Source organism: Carcharodon carcharias, chromosome 10 (genome assembly GCF_017639515.1).
Source record: "Carcharodon carcharias isolate sCarCar2 chromosome 10, sCarCar2.pri, whole genome shotgun sequence".
In the NCBI taxonomy this organism is placed as follows: domain Eukaryota; kingdom Metazoa; phylum Chordata; class Chondrichthyes; order Lamniformes; family Lamnidae; genus Carcharodon; species Carcharodon carcharias.
Window position 1 is genome coordinate 47,023,023 of NC_054476.1, and position 15,447 is coordinate 47,038,469.

The following is a 15,447-nucleotide window of genomic DNA, read 5'->3' on the forward strand; positions in this document are numbered from 1 at the left end:
TAGTTAAAAGTTACCAGCTTTTAAACATTGATTTGTCAGGCATTGGCCTATTGAGCGCAAAATATAGAGGAGAAACATTATTAGTTTTGATGAGATAAAAACAAAAACAGAATTACCTGGAAAAACTCAGCAGGTCTGGCAGCATCGGCGGAGAAGAGTTGACGTTTTGAGTCCTCATGACCCTTCAACAGAACTAGGTGAATCCAAGGAGAGGGGTGAAATATAAGCTGGTTTAAGGTATGTGTGGTGGTGGTGGGGGTGGAGGGGGGGAGAGAGAGAACTGGAGGGGGGTGATGTGGTTGTAGGGACAAGCAAGCAGTGATAGGAGCAGGTCATCAAAAGATGTCAACGACAATAGTACAATAGAACACAGAGGTGTTGAAGTTGGTGATATTATCTAAACGAATGTGCTAATTAAGAATGGATGGTAGGGCACTCAAGGTATAGCTCTAGTGGGGTTGGGGGGAGCATAAAAGATTTAAAAATATTTTAAAATAATGGAAATAGGTGGGAAAAGAAAAATCTATATAAATTATTGGAAAAAACAAAAGGAAGGGGGAAGAAACAGAAAGGGGGTGGGGATGGAGGAGGGAGTTCAAGACCTAAAGTTGGTGAATTCAATATTCAGTCCGGAAGGCCGTAAAGTGCCTAGTCGGAAGATGAGGTGCTGTTCCTCCAGTTTGCGTTGGGCTTCACTGGAACAATGCAGCAAGCCAAGGACAGACATGTGGGCATGAGAGCAGGGTGGAGTGTTAAAATGGCAAGCGACAGGGAGGTTTGGGTCATTCTTGCAGACAGACCGCAGGTGTTCTGCAAAGCTGTCGCCCAGTTTACTTTTGGTCTCTCCAATGTAGAGGAGACCGCATTGGGAGCAACGAATACAGTAGACTAAGTTGGGGGAACTGCAAGTGAAATGCTGCTTCACTTGAAAGGAATGTTTGGGCCCTTGGATGGTGAGGAGAGAGGAAGTGAAGGGGCAGGTGTTACATCTTTTGTGTGGGCATGGGGAGGTGTCATAGGTGGGGGTTGAGGAGTAGGGGGTGATGGAGGAGTGGACCAGGGTGTCCCGGAGGGAACGATCCCTACAGAATGCCGACGGGGGGGGGGTGAAGGGAAGATGTGTTTGGTGGTGGCATCATGCTAGAGTTGGCGGAAATGGCGGAGGATGATCCTTTGAATGCGGAGGCTGGTGGGGTGATAAGTGAGGACAAGGGGGACCCTATCATGTTTCTGGGAGGGAGGAGAAGGCGTGAGGGCGGATGCGCAGGAGATGGGCCGGACATGGTTGCGGGCCCTGTCAACGACCATGGGTGGAAAACCTCGGTTAAGGAAGAAGGAGGACATGTCAGAGGAACTGTTTTTGAAGGTAGCATCATCAGAACAGATGCGACGGAGGCGAAGGAACTGAGAAAATGGGATGGAGTCCTTACAGGAAGCGGGGTGTAAGGAGCTGTAGTCGAGGTAGCTGTGGGAGTCGGTAGGCTTGTAATGAATATTGGTGGACAGTCTATCACCAGAGATTGAGACAGAGAGGTCAAAGAAGGGTAGGGACGTGTCAGAGATGGACCACGTGAAAATGATGGAAGGGTGGAGATTGGAAGCAAAATTAATAAATTTTTCCAAGTCCCAACGAGAGCATGAAGCAGCACCGAAGGAATCATCGATGTACCAGAGAAAGAGTTGTGGAAAGGGGCCGGAGTAGGAGTGGAACAAGGAATGTTCCACATACCCCATAAAGAGGCAGGCATAGCTGGGGCCCATGCGGGTACCCATAGCCACACCTTTTATTTGGAGGAAGTGAGAGGAGTTGAAGGAGAAATTGTTCAGTGTGAGAACAAGTTCAGCCAGACGGAGGAGAATAGTGATGGATGGGGATTGTTCGGGCCTCTGTTCGAGGAAGAAGTTAAGGGCCCTCAGACCATCCTGGTGGGGGATGGAGATGTAGAGGGATTGGACATCCATGGTGAAGAGGAAGCGGTTGGGGCCAGGGAACTGGAAATTGTTGATGTGACGTAAGGTGTCAGAGGAATCACGGATGTAGGTGGGAAGGGACTGGACAAGGGGAGAGAGAAGGGAGTCAAGATAACGAGAAATGAGTTCCATGGGGCAGGAGCGAGCTGACACGATCGGTCTACCAGGACAGTTCTGTTTGTGGATTTTGGGTAGGAGGTAGAAACGGGCCGTCCGAGGTTGGGCGACTATCAGGTTGGAAGCTGTTGGAGGAAGATCCCCAGAGGAGATGAGGTCAGTGACAGTCCTGGAAACAATGGCATGATGTTCAGTGGTGGGGTCATGGTCCAGGGAGAAGTAGGAGCAAGTGTCTGTGAGTTGACGCTCAGCCTCCGCGAGGTAGAGGTCAGTGCGCCAGACAACAACAGCACCACCCTTGTCGGCGGGTTTGATGACAAGGTCAGGGTTAGACCTGAGAGAACGGAGTGCAGTAATTTCAGAGAGAGAGATTAGAATGGGTGAGAGGAGCAGAGAAATTGAGACGACTAATGTCGCGCTGACAGTTCTCAATGAAAAGATCAAGAGAAGGTAAGAATCCAGAGGGAGGGGACCAGGTGGAGGGAGAATATTGGAGGTGGGTAAAAGGATCCGTTGAACGGGGAGAGGATTCCTGCCCAAAGAAGTGAGCCCGGAGACGAAGACGGCGGAAGAGGTCAGCATCGTGCCGAGCCCGAAATTCATTGAGGTGAGGGCATAAGGGTATGAAACTAAGTCCTTTGCTAAGCACTGAACGTTCAGCGTGAGAGAGGGAAAGGTCAGGGGGTATAGTGAATACACGGCTGGGGCTGGGATTGGAAGATGGAGTGGGGACGGAGGGACAGACAGGGGTGGAGGGTTCTAGATGGGTGTTGATGTCAATGAGTTGTTGGAGCTTGCATTCCTTGGCACTTGAGAGAAAGAGAAAAAGTTTCTTGTTGAAGCGTTGGATGAGACGAAGAATAAAATGAAACTGGGGGCACGCGCAGCTTTGAAAAAGGGTACGGCGGTGCTGCTGGAGGGAGAGGTTGAGTGTGTTCATTTCTCGTTATCTTGACTCCCTTCTCTCTCCCCTTGTCCAATCCCTTCCCACCTCCATCCGTGATTCCTCTGACACCTTACGTCACATCAACAATTCCCAGTTCCCTGGCCCCAACTGCTTCCTCTTCACCATGGACGTCCAATCCCTCTACACCACCATTCCCCACCAGGATGGTCTGAGGGCCCTTAGCTTCTTCCTCGCATCCGCCCTCACGCCTTCTCCTCCCTCCCAGAAACATGATAGGCTCCCCCTTGTCCTCACTTATCACCCCACCAGCCTCCGCATTCAAAGGATCATCCTTCGCCATTTCCGCCAACTCCAGCATGATGCCACCACCTAACACATCTTCCCTTCACCCCCTCTGTCGGCATTCCGTAGGGATCGTTCCCTCCGGGACACCCTGGTCCACTCCTCCATCACCCCCTACTCCTCAACCCCCCACCAATGGCACCTCCCCATGCCCACGCAAAAGATGCAACACCTGCCCCTTCACTTCCTCTCTCCTCACCATCCAAGGGCCCAAACACTCCTTTCAAGTGAAGCAGCATTTCACTTGCATTTCCCCCAACTTAGTCTACTGTATTCATTGCTCCCAATGTGGTCTCCTCTACATTGGAGAGACCAAACGTAAACTGGGCGACAGCTTTGCAGAACACCTGCGGTCTGTCTGCAAGAATGACCCAAACCTCCCTGTCGCTTGCCATTTTAACACTCCACCCTGCTCTCTTGCCCACATGTCTGTCCTTGGCTTGCTGCATTGTTCCAGTGAAGCCCAACGCAAACTGGAGGAACAGCACTTCATCTTCCGACTAGGCACTTTACGGCCTTCCGGACTGAATATTGAATTCAACAACTTTAGGTCTTGAACTCCCTCCTCCATCCCCACCCCCTTTCTGTTTCTTCCCCCTTCCTTTTGTTTTTTCCAATAATTTATATAGATTTTTCTTTTCCCACCTATTTCCATTACTTTTAAATATTTTTAAATCTTTTATGCTCCCCCCAACCCCACTAGAGCTATACCTTGAGTGCCCTACCATCCATTCTTAATTAGCACATTTGTTTAGATAATATCACCAGCTTCAACACCTGTGTTCTTTTGTCTGTGACATCTTTTGATGATCTGCTCCTATCACTGCTTGCTTGTCCCTATAACCACACCGCCCCCCTCCACTTCTCTCCCCCAACCCAACACCAGCCCCCCCCACCTTAAACCAGCTTATATTTCACCTCTCTCCTTGGATTCACCCAGTTCTGCTGAAGGGTCATGAGGACTCGAAACGTCAACTCTTTTCTTCTCCGCTGATGCTGCCAGACCTGCTGAGTTTTTCCAGGTAATTCTGTTTATGTATTAGTTTTGATGAGTTAAATTTACAAAGAACAGCGGTGTGAAATTGGGCTCATTAGCAGTCATTTGTTAGGTTATACGAATCCTCTTAGAGCTCCAAAATGGGGTCCATGGTGCACCACGCATTTCTGGGTAGAATTGCACTTGATGCCATTATAATGCCAGTGATAGCCCAAAGTGTAGTGAATGTTCGCCGGAAGTATGCAGAGCAGAAAGACCAAGAAACAGAATGCTCATTTGATGCCAGCAGTACCATTTTGGAGCTCTATGCTCCAGTCAACACCCTCTTTTAGCCTTCCACAGTTGAACATGCATACAACAGCAGGAAGGACACTCCCGCCCCTCCCCCAACAGCAATAATTGGCCATTAAGCCATTTAGCATTTTGGGCCTCTTCTACCATTCAATGAGATCATGGCGGATGTGCAACTTAACTCCATACACCAACCTTTGCTTCGTATTGCTTAATACCTTTAGCTAACAAAAGTCTATCAGGTTTAAAAATGGTGAGTAATCTAGCATCTATTGCTATTTGCAGAAGAGAGTTCCAAACTTCTGCCACCCTTTATGTAAATAAGTGTTTCTTAATTTCACTCCTGAGGCGTCTAAGTTTAACTTTTCAACTATACCCCCTAGTCCAAGACTCGCAAACAAGCAGAAATAGTTTCTCCCACCTATTCCCCTTGATATCTTGAATATTTTGATCACTCCTTAACCTACTAAATTCAGGGAATACAGTCCTTGTTTGTTTAATTTCTCCTTCCGGTTCAACCCTTGGGAGCCCAAATTTAATTCTAGAAACTCTAAGCTGCATTCCCTCCAAGGCCAATATACCCTTCCTAAGATGTGGTGCCCAGAACTGCTTACAGTACTCTAGGTGGGATCTAACCAGGGCTTTGTTCAACTCAAGAATGGCTTCTACCCCCTTGTATTCTCGTCCTTTAGATACAAAGGCCTGCATTCTACTAGCCTTTCAGATTATTTTCTGTCGCTGTTATTGATATTTTAATGATGTGTGTGCCTGGACTACCAAATCTCTTTGGTTGCCTGCTGTTTCTGGCTTTTCAACATTTCAAAAGTACCCTGTTCAATATTTTTTTTCGGTCCAAAGTGTATGACCTCACATTTGCCCACATTGAGTCCATTTGCTATAGTTTGCCCATTCAACTAACCTATTGATATCTTTGTAAATTTACATTTCTGTCTACATTTCTTACTATGCTATCTTTGTGTCATTGGCAAAACTTGGATATGTGGCTTTCTACCCCATCATCTAAGTTGGTAATGAATACAGTGGATAGTTGAGGCACCAACAGAGATCCTTGTAGAACACCAATCGTCACATCCTGCCAATTAGAGTGCTGGTCGAGTATCCTCATTCTTTCTCCCCTTCTGCTCAGCCAATTTTTTAACCAGGTCAATAATTTGCCTTCAATTCATGAGCTTCAGCTTTAGTGATCAATCTCTTAAAAATTTTATTAAATGCCTTCTGAAATATTCCATAAACATCCATAGGCGTTCCCCTGCCCACCGCTTTAGTCACCTCTTCATAAAATTCAGCTAGATTCATCCGGCATATCATCTTTACAAATTCATACTGGTTGATTTCTTCTGGCTGTTCCTACAATTCCACAAGTGTTTGGTACTTTTCATTGTTGTTTCAAGTTGCAAAAGTATACAGAGTGTGGTGCGGCAGGTGCTGAGAGATTTTTCTTTTTAAAACTAACTTTAAGGTTTCAGCATAATCAATTTGCTCCAGAGATGGAATGCTCTCTTGGAATGACTTTGAGAATAAGGAGAGGCCATGCAGAGCAGGACAAGCTGCAGGAAGAGTGAGGCGGAGGGAGGGGGTGGGGGGGTGGGAGGAGTGTGTGTTGGGTGGGAAGAGAGAAAGGCTCTCAGCAGTAGGCCATATCTGCTAAGTGTTCAAAGAGCAATTCTCCTATCTGAACCTCAACCAATAAAAACATGGAAGTGCTTTGCACTTCAATATGGATATCCGCATTGAAAACTGCCATCTGCTGCAGTCACAACTGCATCTTAGAGCAGGGCAAAGACTGCATTCCCAGTGGTCGTGAAGGTGACCATGGCTATGAACTTTTATAATTCTTGCTCCTTCCAAGCAAGGATGGGAAATATTTGCAACATCTTGCAGTTTTTGTAAAGGATGAGTACTAATTATATTTCATCCTTTCTAACCAGAGTGCAGTAGGCAAAGCGAGCATGTGGCTTTGCTAGGATTGCAGGCTTCCTCATGGTGCAGTGAGCCACTTACTGCACATACATCAATTTGTAGGCACCACTCATCAACTCTGCTCATACAGGAACCAAAAGAGTTCCCACTTCCGCAACATCCAACTAGTGTGTACATGTAATGAATCATGCAGATCAGCATCAGCATTTTGACAGCAGTAATGATGCCTTCATTCTGTGGCTATCCTCTGTGCAGTTGTTTTTGAGCCACCACAATGACAACAGTGTATTTATATAGTGCCTTTAACGTAATGAAATGTCCTAAGGCACTTCACAGGAACATTGAAAAACAAAGGAAGATACCGAGCTACATAAGGAGATACAGGTCAGATGGCCAAAAGCTTGGTTAAAGCAGTCGGCTTTAGAAGTGTCTTGAAGTAGGAAAGCAAGCCAGAGAGCCAAAAGGTGTAGGGATGGAATTCCAGAGCTTGGGGTTGAAGCAACTGAAAGTACCGCCACCAATAGTGGGGAAATTATAATTGGGAATGCACAAGAGGCCAGAATTAGAGGGGTGCAGATCTCAAAGAGTTGTGGGGCTGAAGGAGATTATAGAGATAGGGAGGGGCAAGGCTATGGAGGGATTTGAAAACAAGGATGAAAAATTTCAAGTCAAGATGTTGCTTGACTGGGAAGCTAATGTAGGTCAGCAAGCATGGGGTGATAGGGGAAAACGGGACTGGCTGCAACTTAAGTCATGGACAGCAGAGTTTTGGATGACCTCAAGTTTCCAAGGTGAGTGTGCTGGAATAGTCGAGTCTCGAGTTAAGAAAGGCATGAATGAGGGCTTCGACAACATATGAGCTGAGACAGGGTCAAAGTCAGGTGATATTAGAGGTGGAAATATGTGGTGTTAGTGATGTCATGAAAAGGTCGGAAGCTCATTTCGGGATTTAGTGCAACACCAAGGTTGCGCACAGAGCAGCTTAATTTCAGACTGTTGCCATGGAGAGGGATGGAGTTGTTGGCTAGGGAAAGGGAGTTTGGAGTGGGGAGCCGAAAACAATATTTAATTGGATGAAATTACAGCTCATCCAGTACCGAGTATTGGATAAGCTGTCAGATTTTTTGACAACAGTGGAGGAGTCAAGAGAGTTGGTGGAGAGGTAGAGCTGGGTGTCATCAGCATACAAGTGAAAACTAATGCTATGTCTTCAGATGATGTTGCCGAAGGGCAGCATGTAGATGAGAAATAGGCGGGATGACAGGCACCAGAGGTAACAGTGCAAGAGCTGGAAGAGATGTCATTGAAAGCAATTTTCTGGCTATGATTAGATGGATAAGAATGGAACCACTGGAAAGTAGTCCTTACCAGTGGGCGATTGGCAAGACTTTTGAGGAGGACAGTGTGGTCAACCATGCCAAAGGCTACAGACAGGTCGAGATGGATGAGAAGGGAAAATTTACCTTTGTCAGAGACATACAGAATATCATTTATGACTTGGATAAGAGCCATTTTAGTGCTGTGGCAGGGGCAGAAACCTGATTAGAGGGATTCAAACATGGAGCACCAGGAAAGATGGGAACAGATTTAGGAGGCATTACAAGATCCAAACTTACTTATCGATGAGCAGGGGCCGGGAATCCAAGTCCCAACTGGGCTTGGGAATTTTGTGCATCTGCGGATCAGGAGCGGGTAGCACATATGCAATCTGGCAGTTAAAGGAATCTGTCTTCCTGACAGCGGTGCGTCTGCATGAAGGAAAGAAAAAGAGCACAAAAACTAGATCTCATAACTGAGCTGAGCACCATACCTGAGAGGAACCCCAGGCAGGGGACAGAGAGTGGGGGAGCAGAGAGGTCCCAAAGCCAGTCCCAGGCAGGGGACAGGGCAGAGGTCCCAGTTGAGAAGAATGAGAGAAGAGCAGGGAGAGATGCTCCAAGCAGCAAAAGGGCTGCAGTTGGCAGGCTTTTAGAAATGGAGCCTCGGGAGAAGGCCTGAAGATCTAAGAAGTCAGCAGAAGGCTTGTGACTCCATGTTGCGGGCTGTTGGGGTGAAGGTACCCCTTTGGAGCAGTAATATTCTGCTTGGCGTGGCCAAGGAGCTGCAGTTGTGCTTGTGAGTTGGTGCTGGAGTGCAGACTCAGGAATCCAGGCAAACGGAGTCCCGGGAGACAAGATTGAAACCCCGTGAGGGGGGTTGTCATTGAGGCCATCCGAGTTGGAGTGACTTGGAGAGAATTTGAAGGCGAGACCTTTAAAGGTGAAGACTGGGATCCCTTTTGAGAGGGATAAGAGTTTTGTTGAGATTAGTTGGCTCACAATGTCTGGGTAGGGTGTTGAGAAATTGGTGGAATCTGTCTTGGTTGGATCTGCCATTTATTGTGTAGTGTGGTGTGTTTGACCACAGTTTGCCTGTTAATTCACCTGTACCACATATTAACCCTGAATGTTGGAGTATAAGGTAGATATTGTGGAATCTTGTGGCATTATTCTCTTAGCAAGAGTCTTAAATCTCATTTGTCTACTTTGAACAAAAAAGCTACTGGTCCCTAAATGGAACATACCAAGAACTTGGAGGCTCTGGTCTGGATCAGGACAAAGATGACAACACATTCAAGTACTTTGGAGGTGAACAATAGTTTGCAAGGGTGGTAGGGTCAAGGGTTGGTTTTTTGAAGAGGATGATGACGGCAGATTTATGGGAGCAAGGGCCAACACCAGAAGAGAGAGAAGTATTTATAATATCATTTAACATGGGGCTAGGACGGGAGATTGGGTGACCACAGTTTAGTGGGAATAGGGCCAAGGGAACAGGAGGCAGATCTCATGGACAAGATGTGCTCAGAAAGGGCATGAAGGGAGATAGGAGAGAAGCTAGAGAAAAATGCAAGTTCAGGGATAGGGCAGGGGAGCATTAAGGACATTTTTCAGATGAGCAAATGGAAGGGAAGGAAGTGGTAGACATAACTCATTGGAGTGTGCCTAGTGACAAATAAGTTCATGAATTCATTGCACTTGTTGTTGGAGGTGAGGGTGCAGGACAAGGGAGACAGCTTAAGAAGACCCCTTGCAGTAGAAAAAAGCAGCCAGGGGTTTTCTTTGCATTCCAGGATGACCCTGCAATAGTGAGCAGTTCTAGCAGGCAGGAGCAGAGCCTAACACTGTTTTAAGTGGTCCAGCTAGATCTGGTGGTAGACTGCTAAACCAGTTGTGTGCCATATCCTTTTAAGTTAGATATTCTTGGATACAAGATGTTCAGGAAAGATAGGAAAGGAGAAAAAAGAGGAAGGAGTGGCAGATTGATTAAGGAGAGCATTGCAGTGCTGGAGAGAGAGGATGTCTTTTCAAAGACAGAATCTATTTGGCTATAACTAAGGAACAGAAGAGGCGCAGTTAAATTGCTTGATGTTGTCTATTGGCCACCAACTAGTGCGACGGATGTAGAGGAACAAATTTGCAAGGAAATTACAGAGAGGTGCAAAAATAATAGGGTAGTTATTATAGGGTCTTTAATTATCCAAATATAGACAGGGATAGTCGTAATGTAAAGGTCAGAAAAGGACAAAGATCCTTAGTGTGTTCAGGAAAATTTTCTTCAGCAGTGTTTTTCCTGTACAATGAGAGGGGAGGCACTGCTGGATCTGGTTCTTGAGAATGAGATGGGCCAAGTGGATCACATATTAGAAGGAGAACATTTAGGAGACAGGGACAGTGATTATTCTATCATAAGATTTAGATTGGTAGGGAAAAGGATAAGGAACAATCCAGAGTAAACCAGAATTAACTGAGGGAAAGCCAATTTCAATGGGGTAAGAATGGATCTGGGCTGAATAAATTGAAATCAAAGATTGGCAGGAAAAATGGTTGCTGAACAATCGGCTACCTTCAAAAGAGGAGATAGTTTGGGCACAGTCAAGTCATATTCCCTTGAAGGGGAAGTAGGGAAAACAAATCTAGAGCTCCCTGGATGACAAAAGGGCTAGAAATGAGATAAGGAAGAAAAAAGTGTGGTTATGACAAGTGTCAGATGAATAATATAATGAAGCACCTATTATGGATTATAGAGATAGTTGGGTAGAATATAAATATTAGGTAGAATTCATACATAATTAGGACATTATACTTTAGAATTGAACAAAAGGTTACAGGTAGCAAAATGGCTAAAGATAACTGTTTTACCTAGAGCATTTTTTTTAAAAACAAACATACAAGGGCAGCTTTGAATTTAATTAAAGTTAGACGAACAGTACATCATGTTGGCAGCATCCACTGAAATTTTGGTGCTCCTGCCTGTTTTTGGAAACAGATGTTGATAAGGACTATCCTTGCATGATTTAAATACTTTATTCATTTCTAAAGGAATTTTTAAAAATGTTGATAGCACACAGAGATTTGGCATCATTACCTATTAAGAAAGAATTTTTAAAACCTGGTTCAGGATACCAAGAAAAACTAGTGAGCTTCTAACAGTCAGGATTGAACATTATCAGACACCTTGTATGATAATGCAGCTTTTGACTGACCTAAAAGAAGAAATTTTAAAAAAATAACTTTAAGAATTTCGGTGTTGAGTTTAAAATCACTTTGTGAAAATATAGAAGCAAGTGAAATTAATTAGGGTTGATATTAGAACACATCACAAACATGTATTGATCAGATAAATTCTCACAATATTCACATAATAAGGCCATCCTCAAGGATTAAATAATAGTGAATTTTAAAGGACAATCAAATGGGAGAAGTTTAAAGAAGGAGCTGCTAGAGATAATGCAATTCAGTGAGAGTGGCTTAAAAGATACAGGCTTTTCTCCAGAATAGCAGAAGTATTGAAGAATGGTTTAAGCGGAAACCTTGAACCAATGATTCTCAAGCTGTCGAAGGACTGGACACTTCAAACAAGCAGTTTTTTTTTGTGTCCGACTATTCAGACAGCTAAGGCTACTCGGTGATTTAAGGTAATACTTCGTTTTAAAAATTTGATGGATGGCCTAAGAGCTTTTTAGTCTGTAGCCTTATTTTTAAAGGCTCTTCTACTGGATTCTACATTAGAACTAAAATTATGTTTTCCATCTTTTTATAGTCTTTAAAATTGCATTGTACTTAACCACTTTAAAAGTGTATTGCACGTGAAATTGTTCTTTAACAAACTTCTAAGTTAGTTAGTAAAATATAACATCTCACGCAGTTTTCTGTATGCAGCTCAAGAACCCCTCTCTTATATTCTCCTAAAGTGGGGAGATAACATTTTTTTGAAGAAAGGCCCCTGGACCCTTATAGTATCCAGGTAATTATAAGCTAGCTGGTAATTACTTATAGGGCTATCTGGATGAAGTTAATATCCCTTGATCGTTGTCTTCCTTGGGGGGAAAAGTGGTTCACTTGCTCGGACCCAAAACAAGTGTCCGGGGGACTGGCTATTTTAAACTCAAGTGTGGGTTATTATGGAGAGGGTGCTCTTGGTCTGCAATAGGCCCCAAAAATGGGTTAGGATTATAATTCACTTCAAACCAGACTGAATATAGAAACATAGAAACTAGGAGCAGGAGTAGGCCATTCGGCCCTTCGAGCCTGCTCCGCCATTCATTATGATCATGGTTGATCATCCAACTCAATAGCTTGCTCCCGCTTTTGCCCCATACCCTTTGATCCCTTTTGCCCCAAGAGCTATATCTAACTCCTTCTTGAAAGCATATGATGTTTTAGCCTCAACTACTTTCTGTGGTAATGAATTCCACAGACTCACACCACTCTAGGTGAAGGAATTTCTCCTCATCTCAGCCCTAAATGGTCTACCCCATATCCTCAGACTGTGACCTCTGGTTCTGGACTCCCCCAACCATCGGGAACATCTTTCCTGCATCTACCCTATCTAGTCCTGTTAGAAATTTATAGATTTCTATGAGATCCCCCCTCATTCTTCTGAACTCCAGAGAATATAATGCTTATCGACTCAATCTCTCCTCATATATCACTCCTGCCACCCCAGGAATCAGTCGGGTAAACCTTCGCTGCACTCCCTCTATAGCAAGTACATCCTTCCTCAGATAAGGAGACTAAAACTACACATAATATTCCAGGTGTGGTCTCACCAAGGCCCTGTATAATTGCAGCAAGACATCCCTGTTCCTGTACTAGAATCCTCTGGCTATGAAGGCCAACATATCATTTGCCTTCTTTACCACCTGCTGCACCTGCATGCTTACCTTCAGCGACTGGCGTACAAGGACACCCAGGTCTCGTTGCACATTCCCCCCTCTCAATTTATAGCCATTCAGATAATAATCTGCCTTCCTGTTTTTGCTACCAAAATGGATAAGCTCACATTTATCCACATTATACTGCATCTGCCATGAATTTGCCTACTCACTCAGCTTGTCCAAATCACACTGAAGCATCTCTGCATCCTCCTCACAGCTCACCCTCCCGCTCAGCTTTGTGTCACCTGCAAATCTGGAGATATTACATTTAATTCCCTCATCTAAACCATTAATATATGTAGAAGGTTCAAAGGGGAAGTGAAAAAGCAGTTAACAGAAGCAAAGAGTAAGTATGAAAAGAGACTGGCAACTAACAAAAGGGAATCCCAAATCGTCCACAGTCATGTAAATAGGCAAAACGGTGGTAAAAGGAGGATTAGGGCTGATTAGAGACCAAAAAAGGGATTTACACATGGAGGCAGGTGGGGATAACTGAGGTGTCAAATTAATACTTTGCATCCGTCTTTACCAAAGACAACAATGTTACCCAGGCCACAGTGAAACAGGAGGTAATTAATAGACTAGAAATGTTTAAAATTGATAAGGAAGAGGTATTAGTTAGGCTCACTATACTTAAAGTCAATATAAAGCACCATATCTGGGTGACAGGTATCCAAGGATACTAAAGGAAGAGAGAGTGGAAATTGTGAAGGCACTGGTCTCCATTTTCCAGTCTTCCTTCAACTCAGGGATGGTGCCCGAGGACTGGGGAATTGCAAATGTTATATCCTTGTTCCAAAAGGGTGTAAAGATAAGCCCAGCAATTACTGGCAAATCAGTTTAACTTCAGTGGTGGAGAAACATCTATAAATAATAATTCAGGGCAAAATTAATAGCCGCATGGAAAGTGTGGGTTAATTAGGGAAAGCCAGCATGGATTGAAGGGATAATTGTGTTTAACTTGCTGGAGTGTTTTGAAGGGGCAACAGTATAATGTGGATGTGAGCTTATCCATTTTGGTAGCAAAAATATTGATTTGGCATACAGAGACTTCCAAATGGTAGTTGATACAGTGCCATACAGACTTGCGAGCAAAGTTAAAGCTTGTGGAAAAAAAGGGACAGTAGCAACCTGGAGATGAAATTAGCTGGGTGACAGGAAACAGTAGTAGCTAATAGATGTTTTCAGGCTGGATGAAGGTTTATAGTGGAGATCCCAGGGGTCAATTTTGGGACCCTTGCTCTTCTTGATATATATTAATAACCTGAACCTTGGTGTACAGGGCACAGTTTCAAAATTTGCTGATGATACAAAACTTGGAAGCATTGTGAACTATGAGGAGGATAGTGTAGAACTTCAAAAGGTTATAGACAAATTGGTGGAAAGGGTGGACAAGTGGCAGATGAAGTTCAATGTGGAGAAATGCAAAATGATTCATTTTGGCAGAAACAACATGAAGAGATGATATAAAATAATGGATACAATTCTGAAGGGGGTGCAGGAGCAGAGGGACTTGCGTGCATATGTACATAAGTCACTGAAGGTGGCAGGACAGGTTGAGAGAGTGGTTAAGAAAGCATACTGTATCATAGGCTTTTTACTGTTGGCACTGTTTTCCATGGAAGAGAGAAGGCAGAGGGGAGATTTGATAGAAGTATTCAAAATCATGAGGGGTTTGGACAGAGCAGATAGGGAAAAACTGCTCCCATTTGTGAAAGGATCAAGAACAAGAGGGCACAGATTTAAAGTAACTGGCAAAAGCAGCAAAAAAGTGACATGAGGGAAAACTTTTTCCACACAGAGTGGTTAAGGTCTGGGATGCACTGGCTGACAGTGCCATGGAGGCAGGCTCAATCAAGGCATTCAAAAGTGAATCAGACTTATCTAAAAAGGAAGAATATGCATGGTTACCAAAGAAAGCAGGTGAGGCTGGGGGAATGGCATTAGGTGAACTGCTCATTCAGTGTCAACATGATGGATTGAATGGCCTCCTTCCATGCTATAATGATTCTGTGAAGTCTGCATCTATAGGACATAAGGAAGAGCACCAGTGAGAAAAAGTAATGGATTTATTGAGGGACAGGACATCAAAAGTGGAGGGAAGGGTGTGGTTTAGTAAAATCAGCAGTTGCAGAAATGTTGGGATTTTGGCAAACGAAGTGGTGGTTACTGGGCAACAAGGGCCCTGTTGATGATATGGCCCAGGACTCTGGTGAGCAATGCATGCACACATGTGCAGCATGCATATCATGAAGGTCATGCTGTCATAGAAAATGTGATAGGGCAAACCATTGGCATGCTGAAACAACAATAGTGCTGCCTGCATCGGCTGGCAGAACCCAGCAGTACTTGGCAGAGCAAAGGTCAGGATTCATGCTGCCCCTTCTCACCATCATGAGGAAACAGCCTTTGCCACCAGTCATATGATGATCAGCTGAGAAGCAGGAGGACCATGATGACAGCAATTGGAGATTCCACAGCAGCACTCAGACATTGGGTGGCTGCTCATGCTGCAATGGAAGCTCAGACATCAGTTGTATCGCAGTTGGATCCACAAGTGTGTGAAAGCAGTTGGCCGCCATTTCCATGTTGAAAAAGATGGCCTCCAAATTCTGTGCAAAGCCCTTTGCAAAGTTGAATCTGGATTCCACCATGCTTATTGAAATTGACTGCAGACTTTCTTGC

At 44.5% G+C, this 15,447-nt stretch overlaps 1 protein-coding gene across 1 annotated transcript in view; it reads right to left on the reverse strand.

Moving 5' to 3' along the window:
• The window catches only part of trim66 (tripartite motif containing 66), a 257,603-nt gene that overhangs the window by 47,815 nt on the left and 194,341 nt on the right, over window positions 1-15,447 (reverse strand). The gene's annotated exons all lie outside the window — the stretch shown is intronic.